This window comes from Echinops telfairi, unplaced genomic scaffold (assembly GCF_000313985.2).
Source record: "Echinops telfairi isolate 266 unplaced genomic scaffold, ASM31398v2 ScPeMD7_3;HRSCAF=10, whole genome shotgun sequence".
NCBI classification, from domain to species: Eukaryota; Metazoa; Chordata; class Mammalia; order Afrosoricida; family Tenrecidae; genus Echinops; species Echinops telfairi.
In genome coordinates this window covers 6,431,117-6,446,409 of record NW_022103899.1, presented here as the reverse complement: position 1 = coordinate 6,446,409, position 15,293 = coordinate 6,431,117, and the positions used below count along the sequence as shown (strand labels likewise).

Sequence of the window (15,293 nt, the reverse complement as noted above, 5' to 3'; positions counted from 1 at the left end):
CTGGGAATCCAATCTCCTGTGGTCTAGAAAATGACATAGTGTAGTCATTACAAGCTTAGGACTTGAATTCAAAAGCCAGGAGTTGAATTCCAGTTTTCACACTTACTTGATTTGATGACATTGAACAAGGCACTTCATCTCTGTATGTCTGAGAGTCTTGACTTGTAAAACAGAGATACTATTATGTCTTTACTTTACAATAATGTCCACCTCATTGTCATGTTACAAGAAAAAATTGAGATCTTTGTAAAGCATTTAGAATAGTGTCTGAATTTCTGAAAAATGATGATTAAATGTTAGCCATTATCATCATGATTTAGGAAGGGGAGTTGTTTTAAGTCTTAACCCTCATCCAGCAGTGGTGCTGATTTTGAGAATACCAATGGTTAGGCCAAGCAACATGGCTCCACTATCGCCAAAGCTACCTTCTTCGGGGCTTTGGAGATACTAGTCTGGACAAAAGACTAGGTTTCTTTAAAAGTCTTGGTCAGTCCTCATCTCCGGGGCCCCAACATAGAAAGGATAATCATTTTCCCCAATCTCGGGCTTGTGGTCAATCTTTCTGCTAGTGTGAGTGTATTTAAGTCTACCCAGAGGCACTTCATAAGAAAGTTTAGGCAATCGACTTCCAAGAAAATCAGCTACTGAAAGCGCTATGAAGCGCAATTCTACTCTCACACATGAGGTCACAGAGTCAAAATTTACTCCATGACAGTCACCTTTGATTTATCCCTTTTGCCATCTTCTCTGCAAGGAATTATGATGGAAATAAGGAGGACATATTAACTAACTAAAATTGCTCAATTTAGTTTCACTGTAGAAATGTTTTAGTAAAATATAACTTTGATTAAGGAAAAATAAGACCCGAGTGTGACCCACCCTTTTTAACTTTCCTCAATATTCAACCAAGGACTTCCATGTACACCTCTGGCAAGTAAGGAGAAAGTGGTAAATAAGCTCACTTCATTATGCTCATTAGCAAGATCTTTAAAGATTATTTTTAGCCTTAATAAACTAGTTCTATTCATGCTCAGAGAGTTGCTGAAATGACTGTATTTCAATGTACTAAACAAATACCCCTGACTCAGACAATCTCTCTTTCTGTATCACTAATGCATTACACACAACCTTTCCTAATATTAGTGCCACTGAGCAAACAGCATTGTCACTCAGAGTCATGCTCACCTTTTGTAAACAAATGATTAAATTAATACATGTCACCAGGGAATAGAACTTGTGACTTAGGGGTTGCCTTTCTTAGATTGTTTTATAAAACAGTCTTCACGTTCCTGGAGCTTCTGACCTAAGTGCATTCAGGATTTGTTAATGATGCCGAGTTGCTGAGTTGAGCAAACATAAAAGGCCATTTCTCTTTACTCTAGTCATACCTTTTAATTGGAAGAAATATGTTTAGGTCTGATTCATACAACTTTTCTTAGAAACTTGTGTGTGTAAGGATTTGGTTGAAATTCTGCACCCGCTAGAGGTTACATTTTTTTAAAAATAGGGCCAGCAGGGTGTTTTTTTTAATTCTATAGGACAAGGATTAATAGATCATGAGTGACATGATGGATTGGTTTGAGAATTACATTCCAACCTAAGTGAGTTTTAACTCCCATAATGTGTCTGCCCGTGTTTCTAAAGCAATTATTTTCCAAGTAAAATGCACAAGGTGGCCTCAGGGGGTTTAAGAAAGATTGTATTAGTCATGACTCTTTTTTGGTTGCAAGTGATAGGGACACTTCTCAAAACGGATTAACTAAAACTTGGAATGTTCATGGGTGTGAAACATCCAGCATTGACCTGATTTCAGGTAAGTGTGCTGTATCATCAGGTGTCTCATCTAGGAAACAGCTGGCACATTCATATTAAAATAATGAGGACCGTTTATTTCTAAAAGAACTGCTTAAAAAGAAAGGAGTACTGAATGGACAAGAACTACTCGGAAGGGAAATTGCCAGAATTAGCAGAAGTGAAGCTAGGAGCACCCTTCCACCTGATTGTACAAAGAACCAGAGCCCAGAAGGAGCCTTGGTGAGTGCATTATGGCATTATGACAACTCTGCAGGAATAACCAGAGAATTAGATCTCCTCACTCTTTGAGGATTCTGCAGTGCCCAGTCCTATTTGGAGGGCAGTGAAGTACTCTAAACAGTCTACACAGGTTAGGCACCAAGGAGTAGAGAGTCAGTGGTGAAAGGTAGAGCATAGTTCTGAAGGAGCAAACAGGTACCACACAACTGGCAATGCTATCATCAGGACTGAATCTCATCTCCTTCGCCTTGTTTACTCTGTATTTCCCTTACTGTCAGGTACACTTTCTCCTCATGATGACAAATTGGTCCTCATTAACTTCATACCTCGTTACTTTCAGTTTAGCATGCCCTGAGGGGTATATCATTTTGTTTTGCTTTTTCTAAGACTTGGACACAGACCCACTATTATTAAAGATAATTTCCTTAACTACTCCTGGAATTTAATTATAGAACCTTTCCTAATTCAGTCACATTACACAGGTGATATAATATACTTACAGGCTGTAGTTTATGTGCTAAAAATATAAAGATAGGTGTAGATTCAACAATACCTCAACTAAATGAATTGAATTGGAAAAGATAAAATGAGAGTGCTATTATCAGAAGAAAGAAATTGATGCTGGATAGATAGATATCAGTGAATTGTTAACTACTTCAGATATAAAAAGTAGAAAGCAGTAAGTGACCAAATCCTTTCAATGAACCCATGAAGCAAATTGTGTTTCTGTTGTCAAAGCTGATCTGAGATATGTGACATTTTTCTTGGGATACATTTCCTACTGATTTCTGATTTTTCAGTTCCTCACAGTTGTGACCCTATTCTGTGTTACTAATACATTACACACAGCTCTTTTCACTCTCTCGTCTTCTTATTTCTAATATACACATTCCAATCAATTATTGATGCATCTTGATTATATGTCTGATCCATTTCAGACTGCAGAAGTTGATAAAAATTCTCAACGTTTCATCTTTGACATTAGCGGTTGGTGTGTAAATGTAAAAAATAGTCTTATTAGCATGTTTTCCTAGTAGATGTGTAAATATTACTCTATCCCTGACAGCATTGCAGCTCAGAATAGATCTAGAAACAAAGAAGAATTGGCAGTTGGAAAATATACTATCGGTGATAGAAATAATGTCAAAGATAACAAGTTTAAAGACTCACAGTGTACTTTAATAGCATAAATGATGACTACACACGGGGCCTCTCCAGATGGAATACACATAAATCATATATACTACATCTATGGAAAGAGACCATTTGAATGTCATTAGTCAGACAAAGCCATGGGCCAAATGGGGAACAGATCATCAGTTGCTCATATGCAAGTTCACGTTGCAGCTAGGGAAAAGAGAGGAGAGAGATAGAGAACAAGACAATAAAATCAAAGTATAACATTTAGTATAGCCCACTTGCATTTAATATAACCCGCCCACATTTAGAGACCATCTTGAGAATAGATTTCATGCATTCAATACTAAATAACAAAAGAACCGAGAAATTGTGGGATGACATCAAAATATCATATAATTGATCATTAAACAGTTAGGAAATAAATAAAAGCCCAAAATGGGTTCCAGGAGGTATTCTCAAATTGTAGAACAGCTCTGAACTGTGGACTAGACACCTCGAACATAGAATAGCTAAAACAAAAGGCAGTAATGATAAAGTAATAGAGCTAAACAGAAGATTTCAAAGGGCAGTTCAAGACAACAAAGTATCATAATAAAATGTGCAGACTTGAAATTATAAAGTCAAAAAGGAATAACAGGTTCAGCATTTTTCAAGCTGAAAGAATTGAATGAAAATTCAAGCCTTGGATTGTGAAATTCATGGATTCTATGGGAAAATTTAAAGATCTTTCAACAATGTTGAAGAGCAAGTTTATCACGTTGAGGACTAAGGTTCCCCTCACTCGGGCCATGGTTTTTCAATTCTCTTATATGCATGTGAAAGTTAGGCAATGAAAAGGGAATACTACTTAAGAATTGATGCATTAAGTTATGGTGTTGGTGAAGAATACTGAAAGTCCCTTGGACTGCCAGATGAACAAGCAAGCATGTCTTTGAAGAAATGAAGACAAAATTCTTAGGAGCTGGGATGACTAGACTTCGTCTCACATGTATTTGACATGTTATCAAGAAAGACAAGTCCCTAGGAAAGGATATCATGCTTGGTGGAGTCAAGGAAAAGAGGAAGACCTTGGATGGACTGAAACAGTGGCTGCAACAATAAGCTCAAACAAAGCAACAATGTTAAAGATGGGCCAGGACTGGACAATGGTTGGTTCTATTGAACCTGAGGTCACCACGAGTCAACACTGACTCCGGGAACCTAACAACAAAAAGGGCAAATGTTAAATGACAGAAAACATCAAAAGAAAATTAAATAACTGCAGATTCAGTGTACTGAAAAGAAATAGTAAAGGTTCAGCCATGTCAGGGGGTAGTATGTGATAAAGAACTGATGGTATAGCAGGAAGCACCTTATAGGGTACACCTCAGCTTAAAGAAAATAAAATACTCAAACTGGCCCAAGAAGAAAAATCATGACAAACAGGGAAATATTTAAATTGTTAAGGATATCATTTTATTTGATCCACAACCAATGCCCATAGTAGTAGAAGTCAAATGACATATTATACTGGGCAAATCTGCAACAAGAGGGTCTTTTTAAGCATTAAAAAGCATAGACTTTGCTTTGAAGACTAAGGTGGATATGAGCCAAACCATGATATTTTTAATTGCCTTGTATGCGTGAAAGTGCTGCATGATGAATAAGAAAGTCCAAAGAAGAATTGATACCTTTGACTCATGGTGTTGGGAAAGAATATCAAATATACCATGGACTTCCAGAAGAACAACCAAATCTATTGGACGGAGGACGGCCAGAATGGTCCTTAGAAGCAAGGATTACAAGACTTTGTCTCAGGTACTCTGGATATTTCATCAGGAGAAGCTAGTCTGTGGAAAAGAACACCATGCTTTATAGAAACAAAACAGCTAAAGTGGTTCTAACAATGGACCCAAACATAGTAATGATTGTAAGGATGGCACTGTTTAATTCTGTTGTACATAGGGTGACTATCTGTCAGAAATGATTCAATAGTTCTGACTCAGTAGCAGATAATAACGAGAGAAAGAGAGATCTAATTTATTCTGTTTCTCTAGAGAACTCTAACCAAAATAGAAGGGCGGCAATGAAAATTTACTCCTTTAGCTCCTTCCCTGATAATGTGTTATAGGTTCTGAAGCCAGCCTTGGGTCTGTAGGAGGTTAAGTCATCCATAGAAAGGTTACAGCTTAAGTAGGGCACTGTATTCTACAATGGACTATTTCACCCCCAAAATTTATTATTTGTAAGTGGATCTCAATGGTTAAAAGACATGCTAAGCAAGCAGATAAACAAGTGTGGTCGAGCACAGGACAAAGTTTCACTAGGAAAATACAATGAATTGGTTTGAGAGTACAAAGCGAGAACAGCTCATGGCTATTGCTCAATTTTACATATACCTATGTAACCCTCAGCGTAACCCTGAGTCATTAGGATCATAAGTTTATATAGAATGTAAAGCTTCAACAATTGATGTCAAGAGATCTGAGCTCAATATTCAGAATTTCCATGGCCTAACATCTAGGCCCTTAGTCACTACACACACACATTGCTCAGAAAAGTTCTCTAGGGAAAAGGGAGAACAAGAGAGAGTTGGACATACCAGAAGGAGGTGGAAGGAGAGAAGATGGCGTCCACACATTATATTACCTACAGTCCAGCTGCAACCCAGCAGGGCTACCGTGCAGACACCACCTCGGCCACTCAGGGATACCCGCCAACCACCCAGGCATATGAGCACAAAGTTGTGGGGCTCTGGGCACCCCACCGATGTCAGGTATATCCAGTCCCAGACCACTGCTACCTATGGGCAGACTGCCTGTGCAACATCTCATGAAGGCCTCCCACTGATGCCAGTACTCCAGCTGCCCCGCAGGCCTACAGCCAGCCTGTCCAGGGCTATGGCACCGGTGCCTATGATACCACCACGACAACGGCGCCCACCACCCAGGCCTCTTATGCAGCTCAGTCTGCATGTGGTTCTCAGCCTGCTTCCCTAGCAGCCCCCAGCCCCCACCACACTGCAAGACCACAGGCTGGTAGCAAGCCCGCTGAGAATGGGCAACTTTGATCCGGCACAGGATGCAACAACCAGCCCAGCACGGGCTATGGACAGAGGAACTGCAATTACCCCCAGGTGCCTGGGAGCCACCCATGCAGCCAGTCATTGCACCTCCGTCCTCTCCTCCTCCCAGCTACTCTTCTTCCCGGCCCACTGGCTACGATCACAGCCGTTACTCTCAGCAGAACACTTACGGACAGTCGAGCACCTACGGGCAGCAGGACAGCTGTGGACAAGCTGCCCACTTGCCACCCACCTTTTCTCCTACCAGACCGGCTCCTACAGCCAAGCGCCAAGTCAGTGTGGGCACCAGAGCAGCCGCTTCGGGCAGCGGAGTTCTTCCCAACAGCGCCACCACAGTGGCACACGTGTTTATGGACAGGAGTCTGGAGGATTTTCCGGACCAGGAGAGAACCGGAGCATGGGTGGCCCTGAAAACCTGGGTGGCGAAAGAGGGGGATTTGGTTGTGGAGGGATGAGCAGAGGTGGGCAGAGAGGAGGACGCGGTGGAATGGGCGCTGGAGAGCGAAGTGGCTTCCATAGGCCTGGTGGACCCGTGGATGAAGGACCAGATCTTGATTGTTTTAGGCCCACCTGTCCATGCAGATGAAGACCCCGACAGCAGTGTGATTTACGTTCAGGGATTAAACGACAATGTGGCTCTCAACGATGTGACAGACTGCTTTCAGCAGTGTGCGGTGGTAAGATGAACAAAAGAACTATCTCTAACTGGACAAGGAGACTGGAAAGACCAAAGGCGGTGCCACTGTGTCCTGTGATGACCCACCAACTGCCAAGGCTGCCGTGGAGTGGTTTGACAGGAGAGATCTTCAAGGGAGCCAGCTGGAAGTCTCTGTCTTGGAGGAAGCCGCCTGCGAGAGGCATGCAGGGTGGAATGCCCAGGAGAGAGCAGAGTTCCGTATGGGTCCCGGGGCCCCAGGTGGTTTTGGCGGGCAGATGGGTCGCCTGGGAGGAGATTGAGGGACCTTTTCCCCATGAAAACCCCGTGGTTCCCCAGGGAACTCCCCCGGTGGAGCAAATGCCCAGCACCGAGCTGGGGACTGGCAGCACTCCAACCCAGGTTGTAGGCATCAAAACTTCGCCTGGACAACAGAACACAACCAGCGTAAGGCCCCTATGCCTGCAGGCTTCCTGCCGCCCCCAGGCGGTGACCATGGCCCAGGCGGCCCTGGTGGCATGTGCGGCTTGAGAGGTGGCTTCATGGACCGCAGAGGTCCCCGTGGAATGTTCAAAGGTGGCCATAGTGGGTTCCGTGGCGGTCGAGGCATGGACCGAGGTGGCTTTGGTGGAAGAAGACGCGGTGGAACAGATGGGAGGAGAAGAGGCAGGCACGGAGGACCTGGGAAACGGATAAAGGCGACAAGTGCCGGGAGCGCAGGGAGCCGCCCTCTTAGAGGAGACCCCGCAGAGCAGCACTGACTACCAGATTTAGTTTTCAAATGAGAAAAGGTTTTATATATCAATATGTATAATTCCATATTGATAAGGTTGGCCACCACATTGTGATTATTTCTTATCTGTACCATAGTATGTTTCACCATTTGTGGGCAAACTTCAAAATAAGTTAAATAGTTAAAACAAACAAACCCTAGGTGAGACCTTGAGTGGAAGTAATGACTTGAACAAAGCATTGTGTTTAAGTTCTAATATCTGTACCTATGAAAGCAACCCCCTTTGAAAAAAAAGGTTCTTTTTTATTATGTAATGAAACCACACGGAAGGAGGGGAGGTCCTTCCCTTAGTGGCTCCTCTCCTCTCCTTGGTGGCTCGTCTCTCACAAAAAGGGAAAATGGAATTGGAGAGATGCACACGGGAAGACCCCATGTGATGATGAGAGAGAGAGAAAACAAAACCCACTGCCATGGAGTGGATTCCAACACATACGGACCCTGTAAGACAGAGTAGAACTTCCCCTCTAGAGTTTCTGAGACTGTCAATCAGGACAGGGCCAGAGTACCTGGTCTTTATCGCAGCAACAAAACCAGGAATGCCGAGGATTCTGGCAGTTCCTAGAAGCTGGAAAAGGCAAAGAACTTTCTGCTAGAGCAAGAATGGGATCCATCCATCCCATGGCTGTCTAACACCCGTGAAAGCATCCACAGCAGCTGACATCACACGCCTTACCAAAGGGAAGCAGTTGAGTTATTTTGAATGTTTGCCTAGTACGGCCCTTGAATGATATCATCAATATCCAAATGGCCCATCCCTGCTCTAGAGCTAGTGCCCTGAATGCAAATGCCTGGCCTCCTGAGCTGGGGGAAAATAAAAGTACGCTCTTTAGTGGGCATGTTGGTAGTGCAGAACAGGTGCCATGGCTGTGAGGGGGAATTTGCTATCATCGCTTTTATGATGTGCTTTGTTATTTACAGTGAACTTAAATAAAAGGAAAAACAGTTTTATCAAACCCATGGTTTTCATGAACAATAGGCACACAAAACTATCACTGAATTCTGTAGTCAGCTAGCAGATTTTTATGACAGTGCTGATTGACAAGATATATTAACTGACACAAAAACATGTCTTTCGGGACAGACCCAAATCTGGAACTATGCAGTGTTCACATCTGAGCTTGAAGATGCCTGTGAGGTCTTTGGTCTACCTTGGTGTTGTAGCAGACCTCCTGATAGATCATTAATAGTCAACCATAATTAGCATATACTAAAACAATGAGGGATCACCAGATTCTGAAGCAATCAGTCTAAAAGAGCAATAGATAGGGCTACATATGTCTGCTCCAGGGGAAATTTGAGGGATGTGGCAGGTAGATTCCACGTCAACTTGCACTTGTGTAGGGGTAGACTTGCTAGTGAGGTCACAGCTTGATTATGCCTCCACGAAGGTGGGGCCTTTTTTATAAAAGAGACACACTGGGGACCCCTCCTCTCTCTTTCAGCCCCTTCACCCTCTCTGCTTGCTGGGGTTGTGTCTGTCCACATGAGAGGCTTCACACGGGCCACTAATCCTGAAAACCAACCCAAGAACTGTCAAGGCCCTGACATGTCCCACCAGCCTGGGCCCCATGAAACCTTGCACCCACCGCAGATGATCTTCCTGCATCTCACTTCAATCTTCTGCATCATTGGCCTTCGGGTGTGAGTCGCAGAGGGCTCCAGCTAGCATCAGATCCAGAGACTTGCGTTTGAGGGGCTGGGAGGCTTTCTTGATATAAAATTATATGTAGCTTCTTGATAGAAAGTTCTTTCTCTTCTACATGAGTGTCACTGTTTTTTTCCTGTAGACAATCTAACCAAACATCAGGAAGCTTCAAAAAGTTTGTTGAAGGATGGATTTGATAGATAAGGGAATTTTTCCATAAGATGGAATCCTCTTTGTACATGATAAACTCACCAAAGCAGGAATCCAAATGGCAGATAAAGAGCAGGTTGCATTGAGAAGTTTCCTCAAGATACTGAAGCCCAATTTCAAACAGAATGGGAAAGCTGGGAAACGAAAGGAAACATCTCCGGTAGACAGAACAATATGGCATGAAGCATCGCAGATAGACTGACTTTTTGACTAAAGGTGTCAAACAGACTGCGAGGAAAAGAAACAGATTCGAAGTCGGCTACTTCAAATTAAACTGAAAGGGCAATCTTGTGTGTCTGCTGTGTGGGGAACAGAACAGCTTTGCATTTTTACCATCAGCAACACAGTTGTACCCAGATTGTGAGGACTAACTAGGGAGACTGTTTACATTTATAAAAAAAATTCACAAGGATAAAGATCCTTAAAAAACACAGAAGTATCTTATTATGAATTACTATGGGATTTTGTGATCAAGACAGTCCGACCTCTAATATATAATCTATATCACAATACTGTACTCATCATTTTATCTACTTACCCCCCCAAACCACATGGGTTTTCCCCTCCTAAATAGAGTAATAAGGAAGAAGAAAACCTTAAAAATGCCTCATTCCAGATATTTTAAAAAAGTAACTCATGAGGTCTAGCTAGAAAAAAAGATTAAGAATTTAAAGAGCTCAATTAAAAAAATGATAACATAGGGTCTTTAGATATTTAAGAAATTATTCATCAAGGTAGGAGTAGATTGTTCATGATTGAAAATATCAGAATAAAAAACAAAAGACAAAACAACCCTCCAAATGGAAAAACAACAACACACACACACACACCAGGTTTTATTTCAATGTAAAGAAGCTTTTCCAATTCTGTTTAAATTCAACAGAAGAATAGATTACACTATGAAAGAGCAACATAGTTAGTAGTGATCAGCTATTGGAGAGCAATTTGTTTGAGATGGTGTGGTAGTTACATAACCTGGTATCAATTTGAGGATTCAGAGTGAAGAGGTGGAGTCTAGTCTGTCAATAAGGTAGTAGCTTTATGGTCACATTTGGGAGGCACTAAGAAGATAAATAGCTCCCTGGAGGCGGGACACATGCTCACTACCTTCGAGACATCCCTGTGGAGAAGACACATGGGGAGAGGCTGGTGGACACAGACCTCTGGAGCTGGAGAAGCCACATGGAGAGCCCTGCCGTCTCTGAGATGCTTACAAGGCCACTGGATCCACAAGATTTCCCACCTACTAATGATCTTCCTGCATTTGGCATCATTGCATGTATTTCGTGAGTCTGAAGAGGACTTTATAGATTGGCATCAGACATATGGGCTAATATCGGACTTATGGACTTGATCTGGACTGGGTTGGGATAGTTTCTCAATATTCATCTGCTCTTGTATATAAAGCTCTTTCCTATACCCATATGAGTCTCCCTGGATTTGTTTCTCTAGTCTACCCAGACTGACACAGATAGTAATGTATAATAATTCCACTACTGACTGAAAGGCTGAAGTACATGGTCTTTGTATTTACTTATTTTTTTCTTATCTTCCTTTTAGCTGTAAACTCCTTGAGGCAAGGATACTAGTACCAATTAGCACTGAGTTGGCTCAACTCATGGCAATTCCATTTATGTCGAAATAGAACTGTGCACCAAGGGTTTTCACTGGAAGATCTTTGGGTTTTCTGGTAACAGATCACCAGGCCTTTCTTTTGAGGCATCTCTGGGTGGACTTGAACTTCCAGCCTTTCAATTAACAACCCAGCTAACACATGAACCATTTGCATCAGCAAGGACCTGAAAACAGAGATGGGGTTCTTTACATATTTCTCATTTTCACAGAGCCTAAAAGAGAATCTCAAATGTAGCAGTTTCTCCAATTTATTATTAAATTCATTTCATAAGCTTATCTCAGCTTGAGGTAATATTAAAAATTCAAAAGTCTGCACTCAGTTGAGTGCAGTTCATCCCAAATGCAATCAATTCAACCAGTTTACTCAAATGACTACAATTTGAGAGTCAGCCATCAACACGACACTGCTCTATGACGATCTGAGTCTTGGTCAACAAAATGTTTAAAGTCAATTCAAATGGTTTGTATCAAGAGGTCAAGGTGACTGGCTATATCGTCTACTTTTGAACCTTCGATTTGTTTTTAATCAATAGGCTGTAACTGTGGATGTGAGTGAGTCCCTGAGTGGCACAAATGGTTGACACGTTGGGCTGCTGACTGAGAGGCTGGGGTCTTCAATGTACCCAGCATCTCCTTGAGAGAAAGGCTTGGTGAGACTCCCTGAAAACGCCATGTCCTGCTCCCACGTGCGTGGGGTTGCTGTCCATTGGCTTCTCCTTGACAGCGATTGGCTCATGTACATAGAAGGGCAAATTTATCCTGTTGGAGATTCACACCCGCCAAATGAAGCAAAATCAGATTCTTGTCTAGACTCTACATTTTCCTCATCACTTCATATCCTAATTAGCAAGAGATTTCCGCTATCTCCTTTTAAGACTTAATCTATGTTTGAATGACCCACTTCAAAATATTATGTTGACCTTTGGAGCTCCTGCACTTGAGAGCTTCCTTTAAAATGTGCCACTGACATTTCTGCTTAATAGACGTTTCATTAAGGTCAGTGCTACATTTGCTGTAATAAATAGAGAAGAATTAAGAGCTCGTCAGCCCTGCCATAGTACAACATGGAATAGATTGAATTATGTGCTTAAGGAGATAAATTGATGGCAACTGGCAAACCCTGCTAAGAAAGCTATTGCCTAAAAAAAAGAGCTTGCAGGATGGGGGGAAGTCTCTATGAATATCTTTTCCTTCTATGGCTTGCTTTATTTTGATAAAATACGCTCATAAATTGAGGTTATCACTTAAAGATTCATACTTGGGCTCTAAGATTTAACTATCCTCTAATGAGCGCACAGAGATCCCTGTCAGAGCAGCAGGCTTCCCAAGTCCACTCAATGAAAGCCTGACGTTGAGTGCTCATTGAAAATATGAGTTGTTCTCTTGACCCAAGGGAGTAATCAAGTTGCTGTCTGGCTTAAGAGAGAGAGAGAGAGATGGGGCCAGGGGAGGGGGCAGGAAACAGAAGAAATATTAAACTAATGAAGAAATATGCTGTCTGTGTAGTATGGAGGTATACACAGAGCTATTTAAAATATCTTTTGTGTAAAATGAAACATCAATCTAATTCCAAGTGTGGAGAGGGAGCATAGCAAATTCAATGTAGCTGGAAGGCAGTTTACATTGTATCTTACCAATGTTCAATTTAAGAAAAGATTGAAGAACATCAGGCTGCTGTAAAAACAATTTGTGCAGAATGAATTTGGTACTTGCCAATCGTTTCTCAGGGAAAGCAGCTCTCCACTGGAGCCAGGGTGACCTGCGAGACAGTTACTGGTACTCAAGCGGAATGATTAGTGGGCCTTAAATTAGTTCAAAAATTGATTTACAGAAGTAGTAAATATTTAAAATGAGAGCAATATCTTCCATCTACATGCTATTTAAATTTTGTTAGTTGAGAAGACCTACTGAGAGAAATATGCTTCTTACTTAATCCTATAGGGTTGTGTGTTTTTCTGTCAGAATTTTATAAGACATTTCTAATGGGTTAAGGAAACAGTAACTATATATTGATTAAGCGTGTCTGACCTCTTTGCAATGTGTTATATGCTTTTCATAAGCACATGGAGGGTCAGGATACCAAAGGATGCTTGAGGTGGGGGTACAGACAGGAAAGTTATAGTATCTTTAATGCTAGAACGTACTGTACCACATTAAAGAGACAGGAGAAATCAGAGAGAAATTGAACCTAGAGGATAAGAAGTGTTTTGATTTGTTTGTTCTTGGAGGATACGTGATTCATAGTAGGTTTTTTAAGAAGTGTAGAGTCTAATAAAGGTAACAAAAATAAAATACATCTTTTTTTTTGACAGCCTAGCTTAGTACTTTAGAGCAAGAGGTCAGAGTGTCTGGTTGTCATTCTGCTGTTTCTTACTTGACTTCCTTATGCTCTTGTTTTCTCAACATAAAAGGGGAATAATGAGTGTTTTTGCTGCTTTCATTTGTCTTAATGTTTAAGTGAGATCGTCCATGTAAAGTGGTTAAAACATGCCTGGCATGTAACACAGAACAAGTTGGTATGTTATTAATATCAATATTTTCATCAACATCATCTGCTGTAAAATTCTTATTACTCTCTTTGAATTCATTTTACCTCTAGGAATGTGACTTCGTGTGGACACCGAGTTGTGGTTATTCTTAATGCATTACTCCCCTCTCCTAGCTAGGTGCTAGGTTCTCTAGTGTTGGGGTAGAACAGGGGGTGGGCATGGGGAGGATTGCGAATTTCCCCTTTTAACCAAACGAGGTCACTATTTCTGTTTATAGCTTACTGCTATTTTTTTAATGGCCTTTGTGTGACAGGTATTAAAATGTTGTCTTTCTCATGGACCCCATGTTTCTGTTCTTTGGGCATTGCTATTGTGTGCTTCATACACAAAAATGAGCCCGTTCTGGCTGAATCTCTTTCACCATCTATCCCTGCCTGCGTTTCCACCATCTGTGGTAGATCCCGTATAATCTCTTGCTGCAAGAATCTCAATGGCTGATGGATAATCTTGAGTAAAGGGAAATTTGCATATATAAACTTGGAAAAGGAGGGTGTTACCCACCTCTTCTCTATACCCTGCCATCTCTCTCCAATTGCCTTTAGGATTACATGAAGCGAATCTGGAAATCTACTGCCAAAGCATGCATCTAAGGAGGCCTAGGAAATAGACTGCCTGCCATGCATCTCAATTCATAGCTGGGCTGCTAACTGTAAGGTCAGCAATGAAAACCCACTAGCTGTTCTGGGGAGGAACGATGAAGCTGTCTGCTCCAGCAACGATGGAAACCCAAGGAAACCCTCACAGGGCTGCATCACTCTGAATTGGAACTCACTCAGGAGCAATGGGTTTGGTTGTTGTTTGTAAACATGCAACTAAAAATGAAATGAGTAACCAATTGTCTTTCTTTACACAAATTTCCATTATAAGTGTGATTCTTTTGGAAGTTATTCTGTTGCATTTTTAGAGTAATCATATCCCTATTTCCCAATAACTCACTTCCAACTTCACAGTACTCTATTTGCATGTGGCCTGGAAACAAGGAAGGATGGTGGGACAGTGTGCTAACAAGACAGATGGCTGGATCTTCTGTCTCTTAGTAAACTTTACAGGGAGGTACCTGGTTGGTGGCCCCCTTTAAATGTAAGTTTCTCATTCTAACTGTTGGCCTTGCTTGATATTATGAAGCAATATGAAAAATGTAGGATAATTGGGTTTCATGTCATCTTGAACAGACCAGGAATCGAGGTGGCTGAGCAGTTGAGGTCTCCCCCATTGATGTGCTCTAACACAATGCCATCAGTTCCATGAGGGGCTCTGGGGTGAGCAAATAAGCAGTCGTGGGAAGATTAGGGTGGAGTGCAACTCCCTGCTCAGCTGACACACCTCCAAGGTGTGGCCTCTTTCATCTATAAGTCGACACTGTAGAGAAGGTCTTTGCTTCTTGCTGGTATGGATCCTACATCTGGCTCGTTGACCTCCGTTTCTTTTGATTTGATCCAATGGCCTTTCCTATAGTCTGCCAACTCTGAAAGCCATCAGAGCCTGCTATGTGACCTGCTGACCTTTGACTTGTATCTACCAGTCTTGGTCTTCCTGCGTTGTATTTATGCTTCCTGGTTTGTCATCCT

General features: G+C 41.8%; 1 pseudogene; it reads left to right on the top strand.

Annotated features, from left to right (window-relative positions):
* The first annotated feature begins 5,779 nt into the window (after nucleotides 1-5,779).
* Nucleotides 5,780-7,629, top strand: LOC101646346 (annotated as a pseudogene).
* The last annotated feature ends 7,664 nt before the right edge of the window (nucleotides 7,630-15,293 follow it).